At 39.0% G+C, this 20687-nt stretch overlaps 31 non-coding genes across 31 annotated transcripts; 13 read left to right on the forward strand and 18 right to left on the reverse strand.

The window, feature by feature from the left end:
- Nucleotides 1-618: 618 nt before the first annotated feature.
- On the reverse strand, nt 619-692 carry TRNAN-GUU (transfer RNA asparagine (anticodon GUU)). The gene has a single exon. It is a non-coding gene; the product is annotated as a tRNA-Asn (tRNA).
- Nucleotides 693-1717: 1025 nt separating this feature from the next.
- On the reverse strand, nt 1718-1791 carry TRNAN-GUU (transfer RNA asparagine (anticodon GUU)). Its single transcript has one exon. It is a non-coding gene; the product is annotated as a tRNA-Asn (tRNA).
- Nucleotides 1792-1951: 160 nt separating this feature from the next.
- On the forward strand, nt 1952-2023 carry TRNAM-CAU (transfer RNA methionine (anticodon CAU)). The gene has a single exon. It is a non-coding gene; the product is annotated as a tRNA-Met (tRNA).
- Nucleotides 2024-2809: 786 nt separating this feature from the next.
- TRNAN-GUU (transfer RNA asparagine (anticodon GUU)) lies at nt 2810-2883 on the reverse strand. Its single transcript has one exon. It is a non-coding gene; the product is annotated as a tRNA-Asn (tRNA).
- A 160-nt stretch (nt 2884-3043) lies between these two features.
- On the forward strand, nt 3044-3115 carry TRNAM-CAU (transfer RNA methionine (anticodon CAU)). Its single transcript has one exon. It is a non-coding gene; the product is annotated as a tRNA-Met (tRNA).
- A 786-nt stretch (nt 3116-3901) lies between these two features.
- TRNAN-GUU (transfer RNA asparagine (anticodon GUU)) lies at nt 3902-3975 on the reverse strand. Its single transcript has one exon. It is a non-coding gene; the product is annotated as a tRNA-Asn (tRNA).
- Nucleotides 3976-4135: 160 nt separating this feature from the next.
- On the forward strand, nt 4136-4207 carry TRNAM-CAU (transfer RNA methionine (anticodon CAU)). The gene has a single exon. It is a non-coding gene; the product is annotated as a tRNA-Met (tRNA).
- A 790-nt stretch (nt 4208-4997) lies between these two features.
- TRNAN-GUU (transfer RNA asparagine (anticodon GUU)) lies at nt 4998-5071 on the reverse strand. The gene has a single exon. It is a non-coding gene; the product is annotated as a tRNA-Asn (tRNA).
- Nucleotides 5072-5231: 160 nt separating this feature from the next.
- On the forward strand, nt 5232-5303 carry TRNAM-CAU (transfer RNA methionine (anticodon CAU)). Its single transcript has one exon. It is a non-coding gene; the product is annotated as a tRNA-Met (tRNA).
- Nucleotides 5304-6090: 787 nt separating this feature from the next.
- TRNAN-GUU (transfer RNA asparagine (anticodon GUU)) lies at nt 6091-6164 on the reverse strand. The gene has a single exon. It is a non-coding gene; the product is annotated as a tRNA-Asn (tRNA).
- A 1025-nt stretch (nt 6165-7189) lies between these two features.
- TRNAN-GUU (transfer RNA asparagine (anticodon GUU)) lies at nt 7190-7262 on the reverse strand. Its single transcript has one exon. It is a non-coding gene; the product is annotated as a tRNA-Asn (tRNA).
- A 982-nt stretch (nt 7263-8244) lies between these two features.
- TRNAN-GUU (transfer RNA asparagine (anticodon GUU)) lies at nt 8245-8318 on the reverse strand. The gene has a single exon. It is a non-coding gene; the product is annotated as a tRNA-Asn (tRNA).
- A 1026-nt stretch (nt 8319-9344) lies between these two features.
- On the reverse strand, nt 9345-9418 carry TRNAN-GUU (transfer RNA asparagine (anticodon GUU)). The gene has a single exon. It is a non-coding gene; the product is annotated as a tRNA-Asn (tRNA).
- Nucleotides 9419-9578: 160 nt separating this feature from the next.
- TRNAM-CAU (transfer RNA methionine (anticodon CAU)) lies at nt 9579-9650 on the forward strand. The gene has a single exon. It is a non-coding gene; the product is annotated as a tRNA-Met (tRNA).
- A 1555-nt stretch (nt 9651-11205) lies between these two features.
- On the reverse strand, nt 11206-11279 carry TRNAN-GUU (transfer RNA asparagine (anticodon GUU)). The gene has a single exon. It is a non-coding gene; the product is annotated as a tRNA-Asn (tRNA).
- Nucleotides 11280-11439: 160 nt separating this feature from the next.
- TRNAM-CAU (transfer RNA methionine (anticodon CAU)) lies at nt 11440-11511 on the forward strand. The gene has a single exon. It is a non-coding gene; the product is annotated as a tRNA-Met (tRNA).
- A 793-nt stretch (nt 11512-12304) lies between these two features.
- Nucleotides 12305-12378, reverse strand: TRNAN-GUU (transfer RNA asparagine (anticodon GUU)). Its single transcript has one exon. It is a non-coding gene; the product is annotated as a tRNA-Asn (tRNA).
- A 160-nt stretch (nt 12379-12538) lies between these two features.
- Nucleotides 12539-12610, forward strand: TRNAM-CAU (transfer RNA methionine (anticodon CAU)). The gene has a single exon. It is a non-coding gene; the product is annotated as a tRNA-Met (tRNA).
- Nucleotides 12611-13405: 795 nt separating this feature from the next.
- TRNAN-GUU (transfer RNA asparagine (anticodon GUU)) lies at nt 13406-13479 on the reverse strand. The gene has a single exon. It is a non-coding gene; the product is annotated as a tRNA-Asn (tRNA).
- A 1024-nt stretch (nt 13480-14503) lies between these two features.
- TRNAN-GUU (transfer RNA asparagine (anticodon GUU)) lies at nt 14504-14577 on the reverse strand. The gene has a single exon. It is a non-coding gene; the product is annotated as a tRNA-Asn (tRNA).
- Nucleotides 14578-14737: 160 nt separating this feature from the next.
- On the forward strand, nt 14738-14809 carry TRNAM-CAU (transfer RNA methionine (anticodon CAU)). The gene has a single exon. It is a non-coding gene; the product is annotated as a tRNA-Met (tRNA).
- A 793-nt stretch (nt 14810-15602) lies between these two features.
- On the reverse strand, nt 15603-15676 carry TRNAN-GUU (transfer RNA asparagine (anticodon GUU)). Its single transcript has one exon. It is a non-coding gene; the product is annotated as a tRNA-Asn (tRNA).
- A 160-nt stretch (nt 15677-15836) lies between these two features.
- TRNAM-CAU (transfer RNA methionine (anticodon CAU)) lies at nt 15837-15908 on the forward strand. The gene has a single exon. It is a non-coding gene; the product is annotated as a tRNA-Met (tRNA).
- Nucleotides 15909-16697: 789 nt separating this feature from the next.
- On the reverse strand, nt 16698-16771 carry TRNAN-GUU (transfer RNA asparagine (anticodon GUU)). The gene has a single exon. It is a non-coding gene; the product is annotated as a tRNA-Asn (tRNA).
- A 160-nt stretch (nt 16772-16931) lies between these two features.
- TRNAM-CAU (transfer RNA methionine (anticodon CAU)) lies at nt 16932-17003 on the forward strand. The gene has a single exon. It is a non-coding gene; the product is annotated as a tRNA-Met (tRNA).
- Nucleotides 17004-17791: 788 nt separating this feature from the next.
- On the reverse strand, nt 17792-17865 carry TRNAN-GUU (transfer RNA asparagine (anticodon GUU)). The gene has a single exon. It is a non-coding gene; the product is annotated as a tRNA-Asn (tRNA).
- Nucleotides 17866-18025: 160 nt separating this feature from the next.
- TRNAM-CAU (transfer RNA methionine (anticodon CAU)) lies at nt 18026-18097 on the forward strand. Its single transcript has one exon. It is a non-coding gene; the product is annotated as a tRNA-Met (tRNA).
- Nucleotides 18098-18889: 792 nt separating this feature from the next.
- TRNAN-GUU (transfer RNA asparagine (anticodon GUU)) lies at nt 18890-18963 on the reverse strand. The gene has a single exon. It is a non-coding gene; the product is annotated as a tRNA-Asn (tRNA).
- Nucleotides 18964-19123: 160 nt separating this feature from the next.
- TRNAM-CAU (transfer RNA methionine (anticodon CAU)) lies at nt 19124-19195 on the forward strand. The gene has a single exon. It is a non-coding gene; the product is annotated as a tRNA-Met (tRNA).
- Nucleotides 19196-19987: 792 nt separating this feature from the next.
- TRNAN-GUU (transfer RNA asparagine (anticodon GUU)) lies at nt 19988-20061 on the reverse strand. Its single transcript has one exon. It is a non-coding gene; the product is annotated as a tRNA-Asn (tRNA).
- A 160-nt stretch (nt 20062-20221) lies between these two features.
- Nucleotides 20222-20293, forward strand: TRNAM-CAU (transfer RNA methionine (anticodon CAU)). Its single transcript has one exon. It is a non-coding gene; the product is annotated as a tRNA-Met (tRNA).
- Nucleotides 20294-20687: the final 394 nt, after the last annotated feature.

A 20687-nucleotide genomic window follows, 5' to 3' on the forward strand; every position in this document is an offset into this window, starting at 1 on the left:
TGCTCTGGTTACATAGGTAAAAATCGACCTTGCCCATAGCAAAACAATGCAGGTTTCCAAAATGATAAATCTAGTTCACATATTCATGGTGAAATGGGACAATGATGGAGTCCAAAAAATTTTCACACTTAAAAAAAAAAAAAAAAAAAAAAAGCGGAGGGACACTTGGATAGCTGAAATGGTGTAGAGCAGTTTATTTTTCTTCCTGTGAACTTGTTTTTTCTAGGGAGACACTATACTCAGGAAACATTTAGCTGCCATTGCATATGGAATTGAATTTTGGCAACAATACAAGAATAAATGCTTGTGCACAGGCTTTATTCATGGACTTGGCTTCGTAGGACACTTTTTAGAAAGTCCGTTTTGGTAGCGTAACTACAAGGTAGGAACAGGGAGAGCAATTTTAATACTAATTTGGTTTCCACAGTCTGTCCAATATATTTACCTCTGCAACCAGTTGCTAAATTGGATTTCCAAAATATGAAGTTGAGTAAAACTGTCTAGAACAAACTAAACTCACCATTGATAGGCATGAAGGTAATTGGATCAGAGGCACCCCACACCTCAAGAGGATGGATTAGATGATGTCTAAAAATTTATATGAAAACCAGTCATCTACGTCCCTGGGTGGGCTTGAACCACCAACCTTTCGGTTAACAGCCGAACATGCTAACCAATTGCGCCACAGAGACAACTTGCAGCGTGTGTTCATGGCATGGGCTGAAATGCATTATTCCGGACAAATTTCATGACATTTCATTACTGTTCTTTATCTGCCAACCAACAAAAATAAATATTGGTTCTCTCCTGGGTTGCCTCAAACCTTCAGGAGTCAACAAACATTGCATGACTAGCAGAGTGGCGCAGCGGAAGCGTGCTGGGCCCATAACCCAGAGGTCGATGGATCGAAACCATCCTCTGCTACTTGCTCTTTCTTCATTATCTAAGGCAATCCTAAATTGGTAAACTTGTGGTAGAAACTTTGTTTCTTTTCTGTTTAGTTAAAGAAAAAAGTCAATTACAATCTCAGCTCATTTTAACAGAATGCTGCTGCCAGTCTTTATGTCAAAATCAACATACTTTCTTTTCTTTACCCTAACAGTGCTCTGGTTACATAGGTAAAAATCGACCTTGCCCATAGCAAAACAATGCAGGTTTCCAAAATGATAAATCTAGTTCACATATTCATGGTGAAATGGGACAATGATGGAGTCCAAAAAATTTTCACACTTAAAAAAAAAAAAAAAAAAAAGCGGAGGGACACTTGGATAGCTGAAATGGTGTAGAGCAGTTTATTTTTCTTCCTGTGAACTTGTTTTTTCTAGGGAGACACTATACTCAGGAAACATTTAGCTGCCATTGCATATGGAATTGGTTTTTGGCAACAATACAAGAATAAATGCTTGTGCACAGGCTTTATTCATGGACTTGGCTTCGTAGGACACTTTTTAGAAAGTCCGTTTTGGTAGCGTAACTACAAGGTAGGAACAGGGAGAGCAATTTTAATACTAATTTGGTTTCCACAGTCTGTCCAATATATTTACCTCTGCAACCAGTTGCTAAATTGGATTTCCAAAGTATGAAGTTGAGTAAAACTGTCTAGAACAAACTAAACTCACCATTGATAGGCATGAAGGTAATTGGATCAGAGGCACCCCACACCTCAAGAGGATGGATTAGATGATGTCTAAAAATTGATATGAAAACCAGTCATCTACGTCCCTGGGTGGGCTTGAACCACCAACCTTTCGGTTAACAGCCGAACACGCTAACCAATTGCACCACAGAGACAACTTGCAGCGTGTGTTCATGGCATGGGCTAAAATGCATTATTCCGGACAAATTTCATGACATTTCATTACTGTTCTTTATCTGCCAACCAACAAAAATAAATATTGGTTCTTTCCTGGGTTGCCTCAAACCTTCAGGAGTCAACAAACATTGCATAACTAGCAGAGTGGCGCAGCGGAAGCGTGCTGGGCCCATAACCCAGAGGTCGATGGATCGAAACCATCCTCTGCTACTTGCTTTTTTTTCATTATCTAAGGCAATCCTAAATTGGTAAACTTGTGGTAGAAACTTTGTTTCTTTTCTGTTTAGTTAAAGAAAAAAGTCAATTACAATCTCAGCTCATTTTAACAGAATGCTGCTGCCAGTCTTTATGTCAAAATCAACATACTTTCTTTTCTTTACCCTAACAGTGCTCTGGTTACATAGGTAAAAATCGACCTTGCCCATAGCAAAACAATGCAGGTTTCCAAAATGATAAATCTAGTTCACATATTCATGGTGAAATGGGACAATGATGGAGTCCAAAAAATTTTCACACTAAAAAAAAAAAAAAGCGGAGGGACACTTGGATAGCTGAAATGGTGTAGAGCAGTTTATTTTTCTTCCTGTGAACTTGTTTTTTCTATGGAGACACTATACTCAGGAAACATTTAGCTGTCATTGCATATGGAATTGGTTTTTGGCAACAATACAAAAATAAATGCTTTTGCACAGGCTTTATTCATGGACTTGGCTTCGTAGGACACTTTTTAGAAAGTCCGTTTTGGTAGCGTAACTACAAGGTAGGAACAGGGAGAGCAATTTTAATACTAATTTGGTTTCCACAATCTGTCCAATATATTTACCTCTGCAACCAGTTGCTAAATTGGATTTCCAAAGTATGAAGTTGAGTAAAACTGTCTAGAACAAACTAAACTCACCATTGATAGGCATGAAGGTAATTGGATCAGAGGCACCCCACACCTCAAGAGGATGGATTAGATGATGTCTAAAAATTGATATGAAAACCAGTCATCTACGTCCCTGGGTGGGCTTGAACCACCAACCTTTCGGTTAACAGCCGAACACGCTAACCAATTTCGCCACAGAGACAACTTGCAGCGTGTGTTCATGGCATGGGCTGAAATGCATTATTCCGGACAAATTTCATGACATTTCATTACTGTTCTTTATCTGCCAACCAACAAAAATAAATATTGGTTCTTTCCTGGGTTGCCTCAAACCTTCAGGAGTCAACAAACATTGCATGACTAGCAGAGTGGCGCAGCGGAAGCGTGCTGGGCCCATAACCCAGAGGTCGATGGATCGAAACCATCCTCTGCTACTTGCTTTTTTTTCATTATCTAAGGCAATCCTAAATTGGTAAACTTGTGGTAGAAACTTTGTTTCTTTTCTGTTTAGTTAAAGAAAAAAGTCAATTACAATCTCAGCTCATTTTAACAGAATGCTGCTGCCAGTCTTTATGTCAAAATCAACATACTTTCTTTTCTTTACCCTAACAGTGCTCTGGTTACATAGGTAAAAATCGACCTTGCCCATAGCAAAACAATGCAGGTTTCCAAAATGATAAATCTAGTTCACATATTCATGGTGAAATGGGACAATGATGGAGTCCAAAAAATTTTCACACTAAAAAAAAAAAAAAGCGGAGGGACACTTGGATAGCTGAAATGGTGTAGAGCAGTTTATTTTTCTTCCTGTGAACTTGTTTTTTCTAGGGAGACACTATACTCAGGAAACATTTAGCTGCCATTGCATATGGAATTGGTTTTTGGCAACAATACAAGAATAAATGCTTGTGCACAGGCTTTATTCATGGACTTGGCTTCGTAGGACACTTTTTAGAAAGTCCGTTTTGGTAGCATAACTACAAGGTAGGAACAGGGAGAGCAATTTTAATACTAATTTGGTTTCCACAGTCTGTCCAATATATTTACCTCTGCAACCAGGTTCTAAATTGGATTTCCAAAGGATGAAGTTGAGTAAAACTGTCTAGAACAAACTAAACTCACCATTGATAGGCATGAAGGTAATTGGATCAGAGGCACCCCACACCTCAAGAGGATGGATTAGATGATGTCTAAAAATTGATATGAAAACCAGTCATCTACGTCCCTGGGTGGGCTTGAACCACCAACCTTTCGGTTAACAGCCGAACACGCTAACCAATTGCGCCACAGAGACAACTTGCAGTGTGTGTTCATGGCATGGGCTGAAATGCATTATTCCGGACAAATTTCATGACATTTCATTACTGTTCTTTATCTGCCAACCAACAAAAATAAATATTGGTTCTCTCCTGGGTTGCCTCAAACCTTCAGGAGTCAACAAACATTGCATGACTAGCAGAGTGGCGCAGCGGAAGCGTGCTGGGCCCATAACCCAGAGGTCGATGGATCGAAACCATCCTCTGCTACTTGCTCTTTCTTCATTATCTAAGGCAATCCTAAATTGGTAAACTTGTGGTAGAAACTTTGTTTCTTTTCTGTTTAGTTAAAGAAAAAAGTCAATTACAATCTCAGCTCATTTTAACAGAATGCTGCTGCCAGTCTTTATGTCAAAATCAACATACTTTCTTTTCTTTACCCTAACAGTGCTCTGGTTACATAGGTAAAAATCGACCTTGCCCATAGCAAAACAATGCAGGTTTCCAAAATGATAAATCTAGTTCACATATTCATGGTGAAATGGGACAATGATGGAGTCCAAAAAATTTTCACACTTAAAAAAAAATAAAAAAAGCGGAGGGACACTTGGATAGCTGAAATGGTGTAGAGCAGTTTATTTTTCTTCCTGTGAACTTGTTTTTTCTAGGGAGACACTATACTCAGGAAACATTTAGCTGCCATTGCATATGGAATTGGTTTTTGGCAACAATACAAGAATAAATGCTTGTGCACAGGCTTTATTCATGGACTTGGCTTCGTAGGACACTTTTTAGAAAGTCCGTTTTGGTAGCGTAACTACAAGGTAGGAACAGGGAGAGCAATTTTAATACTAATTTGGTTTCCACAGTCTGTCCAATATATTTACCTCTGCAACCAGTTGCTAAATTGGATTTCCAAAGTATGAAGTTGAGTAAAACTGTCTAGAACAAACTAAACTCACCATTGATAGGCATGAAGGTAATTGGATCAGAGGCACCCCACACCTCAAGAGGATGGATTAGATGATGTCTAAAAATTGATATGAAAACCAGTCATCTACGTCCCTGGGTGGGCTTGAACCACCAACCTTTCGGTTAACAGCCGAACACGCTAACCAATTGCACCACAGAGACAACTTGCAGTGTGTGTTCATGGCATGGGCTAAAATGCATTATTCCGGACAAATTTCATGACATTTCATTACTGTTCTTTATCTGCCAACCAACAAAAATAAATATTGGTTCTTTCCTGGGTTGCCTCAAACCTTCAGGAGTCAACAAACATTGCATGACTAGCAGAGTGGCGCAGCGGAAGCGTGCTGGGCCCATAACCCAGAGGTCGATGGATCGAAACCATCCTCTGCTACTTGCTTTTTTTTCATTATCTAAGGCAATCCTAAATTGGTAAACTTGTGGTAGAAACTTTGTTTCTTTTCTGTTTAGTTAAAGAAAAAAGTCAATTACAATCTCAGCTCATTTTAACAGAATGCTGCTGCCAGTCTTTATGTCAAAATCAACATACTTTCTTTTCTTTACCCTAACAGTGCTCTGGTTACATAGGTAAAAATCGACCTTGCCCATAGCAAAACAATGCAGGTTTCCAAAATGATAAATCTAGTTCACATATTCATGGTGAAATGGGACAATGATGGAGTCCAAAAAATTTTCACACTAAAAAAAAAAAAAAGCGGAGGGACACTTGGATAGCTGAAATGGTGTAGAGCAGTTTATTTTTCTTCCTGTGAACTTGTTTTTTCTAGGGAGACACTATACTCAGGAAACATTTAGCTGCCATTGCATATGGAATTGGTTTTTGGCAACAATACAAGAATAAATGCTTGTGCACAGGCTTTATTCATGGACTTGGCTTCGTAGGACACTTTTTTAGAAAGCCAGTTTTGGTAGCATAACTACAAGGTAGGAACAGGGAGAGCAATTTTAATACTAATTTGGTTTCCACAGTCTGTCCAATATATTTACCTCTGCAACCAGTTGCTAAATTGGATTTCCAAAGTATGAAGTTGAGTAAAACTGTCTAGAACAAACTAAACTCACCATTGATAGGCATGAAGGTAATTGGATCAGAGGCACCCCACACCTCAAGAGGATGGATTAGATGATGTTTAAAAATTGATATGAAAACCAGTCATCTACGTCCCTGGGTGGGCTTGAACCACCAACCTTTCGATTAACAGCCGAACACGCTAACCAATTGCGCCACAGAGACAACTTGCAGCGTGTGTTCATGGCATGGGCTGAAATGCATTATTCCGGACAAATTTCATGACATTTCATTACTGTTCTTTATCTGCCAACCAACAAAAATAAATATTGGTTCTTTCCTGGGTTGCCTCAAACCTTCAGGAGTCAACAAACATTGCTTGACTAGCAGAGTGGCGCAGCGGAAGCGTGCTGGGCCCATAACCCAGAGGTCGATGGATTGAAACCATCCTCTGCTACTTGCTCTTTCTTCATTATCTAAGGCAATCCTAAATTGGTAAACTTGTGGTAGAAACTTTGTTTCTTTTCTGTTTAGTTAAAGAAAAAAGTCAATTACAATCTCAGCTCATTTTAACAGAATGCTGCTGCCAGTCTTTATGTCAAAATCAACATACTTTCTTTTCTTTACCCTAACAGTGCTCTGGTTACATAGGTAAAAATCGACCTTGCCCATAGCAAAACAATGCAGGTTTCCAAAATGATAAATCTAGTTCACATATTCATGGTGAAATGGGACAATGATGGAGTCCAAAAAATTTTCACACTTAAAAAAAAAAAAAAAAAAAAGCGGAGGGACACTTGGATAGCTGAAATGGTGTAGAGCAGTTTATTTTTCTTCCTGTAAACTTGTTTTTTCTAGGGAGACACTATACTCAGGAAACATTTAGCTGCCATTGCATATGGAATTGGTTTTTGGCAACAATACAAGAATAAATGCTTGTGCACAGGCTTTATTCATGGACTTGGCTTCGTAGGACACTTTTTAGAAAGTCCGTTTTGGTAGCGTAACTACAAGGTAGGAACAGGGAGAGCAATTTTAATACTAATTTGGTTTCCACAGTCTGTCCAATATATTTACCTCTGCAACCAGTTGCTAAATTGGATTTCCAAAGTATGAAGTTGAGTAAAACTGTCTAGAACAAACTAAACTCACCATTGATAGGCATGAAGGTAATTGGATCAGAGGCACCCCACACCTCAAGAGGATGGATTAGATGATGTCTAAAAATTGATATGAAAACCAGTCATCTACGTCCCTGGGTGGGCTTGAACCACCAACCTTTCGGTTAACAGCCGAACACGCTAACCAATTGCGCCAAAATGCATTATTCCGGACAAATTTCATGACATTTCATTACTGTTCTTTATCTGCCAACCAACAAAAATAAATATTGGTTCTTTCCTGGGTTGCCTCAAACCTTCAGGAGTCAACAAACATTGCATGACTAGCAGAGTGGTGCAGCGGAAGCGTGCTGGGCCCATAACCCAGAGGTCGATGGATCGAAACCATCCTCTGCTACTTGCTTTTTTTTCATTATCTAAGGCAATCCTAAATTGGTAAACTTGTGGTAGAAACTTTGTTTCTTTTCTGTTTAGTTAAAGAAAAAAGTCAATTACAATCTCAGCTCATTTTAACAGAATGCTGCTGCCAGTCTTTATGTCAAAATCAACATACTTTCTTTTCTTTACCCTAACAGTGCTCTGGTTACATAGGTAAAAATCGACCTTGCCCATAGCAAAACAATGCAGGTTTCCAAAATGATAAATCTAGTTCACATATTCATGGTGAAATGGGACAATGATGGAGTCCAAAAAATTTTCACACTAAAAAAAAAAAAAAGCGGAGGGACACTTGGATAGCTGAAATGGTGTAGAGCAGTTTATTTTTCTTCCTGTGAACTTGTTTTTTCTAGGGAGACACTATACTCAGGAAACATTTAGCTGCCATTGCATATGGAATTGGTTTTTGGCAACAATACAAGAATAAATGCTTGTGCACAGGCTTTATTCATGGACTTGGCTTCGTAGGACACTTTTTTAGAAAGTCCGTTTTGGTAGCATAACTACAAGGTAGGAACAGGGAGAGCAATTTTAATACTAATTTGGTTTCCACAGTCTGTCCAATATATTTACCTCTGCAACCAGTTGCTAAATTGGATTTCCAAAGTATGAAGTTGAGTAAAACTGTCTAGAACAAACTAAACTCACCATTGATAGGCATGAAGGTAATTGGATCAGAGGCACCCCACACCTCAAGAGGATGGATTAGATGATGTTTAAAAATTGATATGAAAACCAGTCATCTACGTCCCTGGGTGGGCTTGAACCACCAACCTTTCGGTTAACAGCCGAACACGCTAACCAATTGCGCCACAGAGACAACTTGCAGCGTGTGTTCATGGCATGGGCTGAAATGCATTATTCCGGACAAATTTCATGACATTTCATTACTGTTCTTTATCTGCCAACCAACAAAAATAAATATTGGTTCTTTCCTGGGTTGCCTCAAACCTTCAGGAGTCAACAAACATTGCTTGACTAGCAGAGTGGCGCAGCGGAAGCGTGCTGGGCCCATAACCCAGAGGTCGATGGATTGAAACCATCCTCTGCTACTTGCTCTTTCTTCATTATCTAAGGCAATCCTAAATTGGTAAACTTGTGGTAGAAACTTTGTTTCTTTTCTGTTTAGTTAAAGAAAAAAGTCAATTACAATCTCAGCTCATTTTAACAGAATGCTGCAGCCAGTCTTTATGTCAAAATCAACATACTTTCTTTTCTTTACCCTAACAGTGCTCTGGTTACATAGGTAAAAATCGACCTTGCCCATAGCAAAACAATGCAGGTTTCCAAAATGATAAATCTAGTTCACATATTCATGGTGAAATGGGACAATGATGGAGTCCAAAAAATTTTCACACTTAAAAAAAAAAAAAAAAAAAAAGCGGAGGGACACTTGGATAGCTGAAATGGTGTAGAGCAGTTTATTTTTCTTCCTGTGAACTTGTTTTTTCTAGGGAGACACTATACTCAGGAAACATTTAGCTGCCATTGCATATGGAATTGGTTTTTGGCAACAATACAAGAATAAATGCTTGTGCACAGGCTTTATTCATGGACTTGGCTTCGTAGGACACTTTTTAGAAAGTCCGTTTTGGTAGCGTAACTACAAGGTAGGAACAGGGAGAGCAATTTTAATACTAATTTGGTTTCCACAGTCTGTCCAATATATTTACCTCTGCAACCAGTTGCTAAATTGGATTTCCAAAATATGAAGTTGAGTAAAACTGTCTAGAACAAACTAAACTCACCATTGATAGGCATGAAGGTAATTGGATCAGAGGCACCCCACACCTCAAGAGGATGGATTAGATGATGTCTAAAAATTGATATGAAAACCAGTCATCTACGTCCCTGGGTGGGCTTGAACCACCAACCTTTCGGTTAACAGCCGAACACGCTAACCAATTGCGCCACAGAGACAACTTGCAGCGTGTGTTCATGGCATGGGCTGAAATGCATTATTCCGGACAAATTTCATGACATTTCATTACTGTTCTTTATCTGCCAACCAACAAAAATAAATATTGGTTCTTTCCTGGGTTGCCTCAAACCTTCAGGAGTCAACAAACATTGCATGACTAGCAGAGTGGCGCAGCGGAAGCGTGCTGGGCCCATAACCCAGAGGTCGATGGATCGAAACCATCCTCTGCTACTTGCTCTTTCTTCATTATCTAAGGCAATCCTAAATTGGTAAACTTGTGGTAGAAACTTTGTTTCTTTTCTGTTTAGTTAAAGAAAAAAGTCAATTACAATCTCAGCTCATTTTAACAGAATGCTGCTGCCAGTCTTTATGTCAAAATCAACATACTTTCTTTTCTTTACCCTAACAGTGCTCTGGTTACATAGGTAAAAATCGACCTTGCCCATAGCAAAACAATGCAGGTTTCCAAAATGATAAATCTAGTTCACATATTCATGGTGAAATGGGACAATGATGGAGTCCAAAAAATTTTCACACTTAAAAAAAAAAAAAAAAAAAAGCGGAGGGACACTTGGATAGCTGAAATGGTGTAGAGCAGTTTATTTTTCTTCCTGTGAACTTGTTTTTTCTAGGGAGACACTATACTCAGGAAACATTTAGCTGCCATTGCATATGGAATTGGTTTTTGGCAACAATACAAGAATAAATACTTGTGCACAGGCTTTATTCATGGACTTGGCTTCGTAGGACACTTTTTAGAAAGTCCGTTTTGGTAGCGTAACTACAAGGTAGGAACAGGGAGAGCAATTTTAATACTAATTTGGTTTCCACAGTCTGTCCAATATATTTACCTCTGCAACCAGTTGCTAAATTGGATTTCCAAAATATGAAGTTGAGTAAAACTGTCAACAAACATTGCATGACTAGCAGAGTGGCGCAGCGGAAGCGTGCTGGACCCATAACCCAGAGGTCGATGGATCGAAACCATCCTCTGCTACTTGCTCTTTCTTCATTATCTAAGGCAATCCTAAATTGGTAAACTTGTGGTAGAAACTTTGTTTCTTTTCTGTTTAGTTAAAGAAAAAAGTCAATTACAATCTCAGCTCATTTTAACAGAATGCTGCTGCCAGTCTTTATGTCAAAATCAACATACTTTCTTTTCTTTACCCTAACAGTGCTCTGGTTACATAGGTAAAAATTGACCTTGCCCATAGCAAAACAATGCAGGTTTCCAAAATGATAAATCTAGTTCACATATTCATGGTGAAATGGGACAATGATGGAGTCCAAAAAATTTTCACACTTAAAAAAAAAAAAAAAAGCGGAGGGACACTTGGATAGCTGAAATGGTGTAGAGCAGTTTATTTTTCTTCCTGTGAACTTGTTTTTTCTAGGGAGACACTATACTCAGGAAACATTTAGCTGCCATTGCATATGGAATTGGTTTTTGGCAACAATACAAGAATAAATGCTTGTGCACAGGCTTTATTCATGGACTTGGCTTCGTAGGACACTTTTTAGAAAGTCCGTTTTGGTAGCGTAACTACAAGGTAGGAACAGGGAGAGCAATTTTAATACTAATTTGGTTTCCACAGTCTGTCCAATATATTTACCTCTGCAACCAGTTGCTAAATTGGATTTCCAAAGTATGAAGTTGAGTAAAACTGTCTAGAACAAACTAAACTCACCATTGATAGGCATGAAGGTAATTGGATCAGAGGCACCCCACACCTCAAGAGGATGGATTAGATGATGTCTAAAAATTGATATGAAAACCAGTCATCTACGTCCCTGGGTGGGCTTGAACCACCAACCTTTCGGTTAACAGCCGAACACGCTAACCAATTGCGCCACAGAGACAACTTGCAGCGTGTGTTCATGGCATGGGCTGAAATGCATTATTCCGGACAAATTTCATGACATTTCATTACTGTTCTTTATCTGCCAACCAACAAAAATAAATATTGGTTCTTTCCTGGGTTGCCTCAAACCTTCAGGAGTCAACAAACATTGCATGACTAGCAGAGTGGCGCAGCGGAAGCGTGCTGGGCCCATAACCCAGAGGTCGATGGATCGAAACCATCCTCTGCTACTTGCTCTTTCTTCATTATCTAAGGCAATCCTAAATTGGTAAACTTGTGGTAGAAACTTTGTTTCTTTTCTGTTTAGTTAAAGAAAAAAGTCAATTACAATCTCAGCTCATTTTAACAGAATGCTGCTGCCAGTCTTTATGTCAAAATCAACATACTTTCTTTTCTTTACCCTAACAGTGCTCTGGTTACATAGGTAAAAATCGACCTTGCCCATAGCAAAACAATGCAGGTTTCCAAAATGATAAATCTAGTTCACATATTCATGGTGAAATGGGACAATGATGGAGTCCAAAAAATTTTCACACTTAAAAAAAAAAAAAAAAAAAAGCGGAGGGACACTTGGATAGCTGAAATGGTGTAGAGCAGTTTATTTTTCTTCCTGTGAACTTGTTTTTTCTAGGGAGACACTATACTCAAGAAACATTTAGCTGCCATTGCATATGGAATTGGTTTTTGGCAACAATACAAGAATAAATGCTTGTGCACAGGCTTTATTCATGGACTTGGCTTCGTAGGACACTTTTTAGAAAGTCCGTTTTGGTAGCGTAACTACAAGGTAGGAACAGGGAGAGCAATTTTAATACTAATTTGGTTTCCACAGTCTGTCCAATATATTTACCTCTGCAACCAGTTGCTAAATTGGATTTCCAAAGTATGAAGTTGAGTAAAACTGTCTAGAACAAACTAAACTCACCATTGATAGGCATGAAGGTAATTGGATCAGAGGCACCCCACACCTCAAGAGGATGGATTAGATGATGTCTAAAAATTGATATGAAAACCAGTCATCTACGTCCCTGGGTGGGCTTGAACCACCAACCTTTCGGTTAACAGCCGAACACGCTAACCAATTGCGCCACAGAGACAACTTGCAACGTGTGTTCATGGCATGGGCTGAAATGCATTATTCCGGACAAATTTCATGACATTTCATTACTGTTCTTTATCTGCCAACCAACAAAAATAAATATTGGTTCTTTCCTGGGTTGCCTCAAACCTTCAGGAGTCAACAAACATTGCATGACTAGCAGAGTGGCGCAGCGGAAGCGTGCTGGGCCCATAACCCAGAGGTCGATGGATCGAAACCATCCTCTGCTACTTGCTCTTTCTTCATTATCTAAGGCAATCCTAAATTGGTAAACTTGTGGTAGAAACTTTGTTTCTTTTCTGTTTAGTTAAAGAAAAAAGTCTATTATAATCTCAGCTCATTTTAACAGAATGCTGCTGCCAGTCTTTATGTCAAAATCAACATACTTTCTTTTCTTTACCCTAACAGTGCTCTGGTTACATAGGTAAAAATCGACCTTGCCCATAGCAAAACAATGCAGGTTTCCAAAATGATAAATCTAGTTCACATATTCATGGTGAAATGGGACAATGATGGAGTCCAAAAAATTTTCACACTTAAAAAAAAAAAAAAAAAAAAAAGCGGAGGGACACTTGGATAGCTGAAATGGTGTAGAGCAGTTTATTTTTCTTCCTGTGAACTTGTTTTTTCTAGGGAGACACTATACTCAGGAAACATTTAGCTGCCATTGCATATGGAATTGGTTTTTGGCAACAATACAAGAATAAATGCTTGTGCACAGGCTTTATTCATGGACTTGGCTTCGTAGAACACTTTTTAGAAAGTCCGTTTTGGTAGCGTAACTACAAGGTAGGAACAGGGAGAGCAATTTTAATACTAATTTGGTTTCCACAGTCTGTCCAATATATTTACCTCTGCAACCAGTTGCTAAATTGGATTTCCAAAGTATGAAGTTGAGTAAAACTGTCTAGAACAAACTAAACTCACCATTGATAGGCATGAAGGTAATTGGATCAGAGGCACCCCACACCTCAAGAGGATGGATTAGATGATGTCTAAAAATTGATATGAAAACCAGTCATCTACGTCCCTGGGTGGGCTTCAACCACCAACCTTTCGGTTAACAGCCGAACACGCTAACCAATTGCGCCACAGAGACAGCTTGCAGCGTGTGTTCATGGCATGGGCTGAAATGCATTATTACGGACAAATTTCATGACATTTCATTACTGTTCTTTATCTGCCAACCAACAAAAATAAATATTGGTTCTTTCCTGGGTTGCCTCAAACCTTCAGGAGTCAACAAACATTGCATGACTAGCAGAGTGGCGCAGCGGAAGCGTGCTGGGCCCATAACCCAGAGGTCGATGGATTGAAACCATCCTCTGCTGCTTGCTCTTTCTTCATTATCTAAGGCAATCCTAAATTGGTAAACTTGTGGTAGAAACTTTGTTTCTTTTCTGTTTAGTTAAAGAAAAAAGTCAATTACAATCTCAGCTCATTTTAACAGAATGCTGCTGCCAGTCTTTATGTCAAAATCAACATACTTTCTTTTCTTTACCCTAACAGTGCTCTGGTTACATAGGTAAAAATCGACCTTGCCCATAGCAAAACAATGCAGGTTTCCAAAATGATAAATCTAGTTCACATATTCATGGTGAAATGGGACAATGATGGAGTCCAAAAAATTTTCACACTTAAAAAAAAAAAAAAAAAAAGCGGAGGGACACTTGGATAGCTGAAATGGTGTAGAGCAGTTTATTTTTCTTCCTGTGAACTTGTTTTTTCTAGGGAGACACTATACTCAGGAAACATTTAGCTGCCATTGCATATGGAATTGGTTTTTGGCAACAATACAAGAATAAATGCTTGTGCACAGGCTTTATTCATGGACTTGGCTTCGTAGGACACTTTTTAGAAAGTCCGTTTTGGTAGCGTAACTACAAGGTAGGAACAGGGAGAGCAATTTTAATACTAATTTGGTTTCCACAGTCTGTCCAATATATTTACCTCTGCAACCAGTTGCTAAATTGGATTTCCAAAGTATGAAGTTGAGTAAAACTGTCTAGAACAAACTAAACTCACCATTGATAGGCATGAAGGTAATTGGATCAGAGGCACCCCACACCTCAAGAGGATGGATTAGATGATGTCTAAAAATTGATATGAAAACCAGTCATCTATGTCCCTGGGTGGGCTTGAACCACCAACCTTTCGGTTAACAGCTGAACACGCTAACCAATTGCGCCACAGAGACAACTTGCAGCGTGTGTTCATGGCATGGGCTGAAATGCATTATTCCGGACAAATTTCATGACATTTCATTACTGTTCTTTATCTGCCAACCAACAAAAATAAATATTGGTTCTTTCCTGGGTTGCCTCAAACCTTCAGGAGTCAACAAACATTGCATGACTAGCAGAGTGGCGCAGCGGAAGCGTGCTGGGCCCATAACCCAGAGGTCGATGGATCGAAACCATCCTCTGCTACTTGCTCTTTCTTCATTATCTAAGGCAATCCTAAATTGGTAAACTTGTGGTAGAAACTTTGTTTCTTTTCTGTTTAGTTAAAGAAAAAAGTCAATTACAATCTCAGCTCATTTTAACAGAATGCTGCTGCCAGTCTTTATGTCAAAATCAACATACTTTCTTTTCTTTACCCTAACAGTGCTCTGGTTACATAGGTAAAAATCGACCTTGCCCATAGCAAAACAATGCAGGTTTCCAAAATGATAAATCTAGTTCACATATTCATGGTGAAATGGGACAATGATGGAGTCCAAAAAATTTTCACACTTAAAAAAAAAAAAAAAAAAAAGCGGAGGGACACTTGGATAGCTGAAATGGTGTAGAGCAGTTTATTTTTCTTCCTGTGAACTTGTTTTTTCTAGGGAGACACTATACTCAAGAAACATTTAGCTGCCATTGCATATGGAATTGGTTTTTGGCAACAATACAAGAATAAATGCTTGTGCACAGGCTTTATTCATGGACTTGGCTTCGTAGGACACTTTTTAGAAAGTCCGTTTTGGTAGCGTAACTACAAGGTAGGAACAGGGAGAGCAATTTTAATACTAATTTGGTTTCCACAGTCTGTCCAATATATTTACCTCTGCAACCAGTTGCTAAATTGGATTTCCAAAGTATGAAGTTGAGTAAAACTGTCTAGAACAAACTAAACTCACCATTGATAGGCATGAAGGTAATTGGATCAGAGGCACCCCACACCTCAAGAGGATGGATTAGATGATGTCTAAAAATTGATATGAAAACCAGTCATCTACGTCCCTGGGTGGGCTTGAACCACCAACCTTTCGGTTAACAGCCGAACACGCTAACCAATTGCGCCACAGAGACAACTTGCAACGTGTGTTCATGGCATGGGCTGAAATGCATTATTCCGGACAAATTTCATGACATTTCATTACTGTTCTTTATCTGCCAACCAACAAAAATAAATATTGGTTCTTTCCTGGGTTGCCTCAAACCTTCAGGAGTCAACAAACATTGCATGACTAGCAGAGTGGCGCAGCGGAAGCGTGCTGGGCCCATAACCCAGAGGTCGATGGATCGAAACCATCCTCTGCTACTTGCTCTTTCTTCATTATCTAAGGCAATCCTAAATTGGTAAACTTGTGGTAGAAACTTTGTTTCTTTTCTGTTTAGTTAAAGAAAAAAGTCTATTATAATCTCAGCTCATTTTAACAGAATGCTGCTGCCAGTCTTTATGTCAAAATCAACATACTTTCTTTTCTTTACCCTAACAGTGCTCTGGTTACATAGGTAAAAATCGACCTTGCCCATAGCAAAACAATGCAGGTTTCCAAAATGATAAATCTAGTTCACATATTCATGGTGAAATGGGACAATGATGGAGTCCAAAAAATTTTCACACTTAAAAAAAAAAAAAAAAGCGGAGGGACACTTGGATAGCTGAAATGGTGTAGAGCAGTTTATTTTTCTTCCTGTGAACTTGTTTTTTCTAGGGAGACACTATACTCAGGAAACATTTAGCTGCCATTGCATATGGAATTGGTTTTTGGCAACAATACAAGAATAAATGCTTGTGCACAGGCTTTATTCATGGACTTGGCTTCGTAGAACACTTTTTAGAAAGTCCGTTTTGGTAGCGTAACTACAAGGTAGGAACAGGGAGAGCAATTTTAATACTAATTTGGTTTCCACAGTCTGTCCAATATATTTACCTCTGCAACCAGTTGCTAAATTGGATTTCCAAAGTATGAAGTTGAGTAAAACTGTCTAGAACAAACTACACTCACCATTGATAGGCATGAAGGTAATTGGATCAGAGGCACCCCACACCTCAAGAGGATGGATTAGATGATGTCTAAAAATTGATATGAAAACCAGTCATCTACGTCCCTGGGTGGGCTTCAACCACCAACCTTTCGGTTAACAGCCGAACACGCTAACCAATTGCGCCACAGAGACAACTTGCAGCGTGTGTTCATGGCATGGGCTGAAATGCATTATTACGGACAAATTTCATGACATTTCATTACTGTTCTTTATCTGCCAACCAACAAAAATAAATATTGGTTCTTTCCTGGGTTGCCTCAAACCTTCAGGAGTCAACAAACATTGCATGACCAGCAGAGTGGCGCAGCGGAAGCGTGCTGGGCCCATAACCCAGAGGTCGATGGATCGAAACCATCCTCTGCTACTTGCTCTTTCTTCATTATCTAAGGCAATCCTAAATTGGTAAACTTGTGGTAGAAACTTTGTTTCTTTTCTGTTTAGTTAAAGAAAAAAGTCAATTACAATCTCAGCTCATTTTAACAGAATGCTGCTGCCAGTCTTTATGTCAAAATCAACATACTTTCTTTTCTTTACCCTAACAGTGCTCTGGTTACATAGGTAAAAATCGACCTTGCCCATAGCAAAACAATGCAGGTTTCCAAAATGATAAATCTAGTTCACATATTCATGGTGAAATGGGACAATGATGGAGTCCAAAAAATTTTCACACTTAAAAAAAAAAAAAAAGCGGAGGGACACTTGGATAGCTGAAATCGTGTAGAGCAGTTTATTTTTCTTCCTGTGAACTTGTTTTTTCTAGGGAGACACTATACTCAGGAAACATTTAGCTGCCATTGCATATGGAATTGGTTTTTGGCAACAATACAAGAATAAATGCTTGTGCACAGGCTTTATTCATGGACTTGGCTTTGTAGGACACTTTTTAGAAAGTCCGTTTTGGTAGCGTAACTACAAGGTAGGAACAGGGAGAGCAATTTTAATACTAATTTGGTTTCCACAGTCTGTCCAATATATTTACCTCTGCAACCAGTTGCTAAATTGGATTTCCAAAGTATGAAGTTGAGTAAAACTGTCTAGAACAAACTAAACTCACCATTGATAGGCATGAAGGTAATTGGATCAGAGGCACCCCACACCTCAAGAGGATGGATTAGATGATGTCTAAAAATTGATATGAAAACCAGTCATCTATGTCCCTGGGTGGGCTTGAACCACCAACCTTTCGGTTAACAGCTGAACACGCTAACCAATTGCGCCACAGAGACAACTTGCAGCGTGTGTTCATGGCATGGGCTGAAATGCATTATTCCGGACAAATTTCATGACATTTCATTACTGTTCTTTATCTGCCAACCAACAAAAATAAATATTGGTTCTTTCCTGGGTTGCCTCAAACCTTCAGGAGTCAACAAACATTGCATGACTAGCAGAGTGGCGCAGCGGAAGCGTGCTGGGCCCATAACCCAGAGGTCGATGGATCGAAACCATCCTCTGCTACTTGCTCTTTCTTCATTATCTAAGGCAATCCTAAATTGGTAAACTTGTGGTAGAAACTTTGTTTCTTTTCTGTTTAGTTAAAGAAAAAAGTCAATTACAATCTCAGCTCATTTTAACAGAATGCTGCTGCCAGTCTTTATGTCAAAATCAACATACTTTCTTTTCTTTACCCTAACAGTGCTCTGGTTACATAGGTAAAAATCGACCTTGCCCATAGCAAAACAATGCAGGTTTCCAAAATGATAAATCTAGTTCACATATTCATGGTGAAATGGGACAATGATGGAGTCCAAAAAATTTTCACACTTAAAAAAAAAAAAAAAAAAAGCGGAGGGACACTTGGATAGCTGAAATGGTGTAGAGCAGTTTATTTTTCTTCCTGTGAACTTGTTTTTTCTAGGGAGACACTATACTCAGGAAACATTTAGCTGCCATTGCATATGGAATTGGTTTTTGGCAACAATACAAGAATAAATGCTTGTGCACAGGCTTTATTCATGGACTTGGCTTTGTAGGACACTTTTTAGAAAGTCCGTTTTGGTAGCGTAACTACAAGGTAGGAACAGGGAGAGCAATTTTAATACTAATTTGGTTTCCACAGTCTGTCCAATATATTTACCTCTGCAACCAGTTGCTAAATTGGATTTCCAAAGTATGAAGTTGAGTAAAACTGTCTAGAACAAACTAAACTCACCATTGATAGGCATGAAGGTAATTGGATCAGAGGCACCCCACACCTCAAGAGGATGGATTAGATGATGTCTAAAAATTGATATGAAAACCAGTCATCTATGTCCCTGGGTGGGCTTGAACCACCAACCTTTCGGTTAACAGCTGAACACGCTAACCAATTGCGCCACAGAGACAACTTGCAGCGTGTGTTCATGGCATGGGCTGAAATGCATTATTCCGGACAAATTTCATGACATTTCATTACTGTTCTTTATCTGCCAACCAACAAAAATAAATATTGGTTCTTTCCTGGGTTGCCTCAAACCTTCAGGAGTCAACAAACATTGCATGACTAGCAGAGTGGCGCAGCGGAAGCGTGCTGGGCCCATAACCCAGAGGTCGATGGATCGAAACCATCCTCTGCTACTTGCTCTTTCTTCATTATCTAAGGCAATCCTAAATTGGTAAACTTGTGGTAGAAACTTTGTTTCTTTTCTGTTTAGTTAAAGAAAAAAGTCAATTACAATCTCAGCTCATTTTAACAGAATGCTGCTGCCAGTCTTTATGTCAAAATCAACATACTTTCTTTTCTTTACCCTAACAGTGCTCTGGTTACATAGGTAAAAATCGACCTTGCCCATAGCAAAACAATGCAGGTTTCCAAAATGATAAATCTAGTTCACATATTCATGGTGAAATGGGACAATGATGGAGTCCAAAAAATTTTCACACTTAAAAAAAAAAAAAAAAAAAGCGGAGGGACACTTGGATAGCTGAAATGGTGTAGAGCAGTTTATTTTTCTTCCTGTGAACTTGTTTTTTCTAGGGAGACACTATACTCAGGAAACATTTAGCTGCCATTGCATATGGAATTGGTTTTTGGCAACAATACAAGAATAAATGCTTGTGCACAGGCTTTATTCATGGACTTGGCTTCGTAGGACACTTTTTAGAAAGTCCGTTTTGGTAGCGTAAATACAAGGTAGGAACAGGGAGAGCAATTTTAATACTAATTTGATTTCCACAGTCTGTTCAATATATTTACCTCTGCAACCAGTTGCTAAATTGGATTTCCAAAGTATGAAGTTGAGTAAAACTGTCTAGAACAAACTAAACTCACCATTGATAGGCATGAAGGTAATTGGATCAGAGGCACCCCACACCTCAAGAGGATGGATTAGATGATGTCTAAAAATTGATATGAAAACCAGTCATCTACATCCCTGGGTGGGCTTGAACCACCAACCTTTCGGTTAACAGCCGAACACGCTAACCAATTGCGCCACAGAGACAACTTGCCGCGTGTGTTCATGGCATGGGCTGAAATGCATTATTCCGGACAAATTTCATGACATTTCATTACTGTTCTTTATCTGCCAACCAACAAAAATAAATATTGGTTCTTTCCTGGGTTGCCTCAAACCTTCAGGAGTCAACAAACATTGCATGACCAGCAGAGTGGCGCAGCGGAAGCGTGCTGGGCCCATAACCCAGAGGTCGATGGATCGAAACCATCCTCTGCTACTTGCTCTTTCTTCATTATCTAAGGCAATCCTAAATTGGTAAACTTGTGGTAGAAACTTTGTTTCTTTTCTGTTTAGTTAAAGAAAAAAGTCAATTACAATCTCAGCTCATTTTAACAGAATGCTGCTGCCAGTCTTTATGTCAAAATCAACATACTTTCTTTTCTTTACCCTAACAGTGCTCTGGTTACATAGGTAAAAATCGACCTTGCCCATAGCAAAACAATGCAGGTTTCCAAAATGATAAATCTAGTTCACATATTCATGGTGAAATGGGACAATGATGGAGTCCAAAAAATTTTCACACTTAAAAAAAAAAAAAAAGCGGAGGGACACTTGGATAGCTGAAATCGTGTAGAGCAGTTTATTTTTCTTCCTGTGAACTTGTTTTTTCT

Source organism: Mixophyes fleayi, unplaced genomic scaffold (genome assembly GCF_038048845.1).
Source record: "Mixophyes fleayi isolate aMixFle1 unplaced genomic scaffold, aMixFle1.hap1 Scaffold_86, whole genome shotgun sequence".
Taxonomy (NCBI): Eukaryota; Metazoa; Chordata; class Amphibia; order Anura; family Limnodynastidae; genus Mixophyes; species Mixophyes fleayi.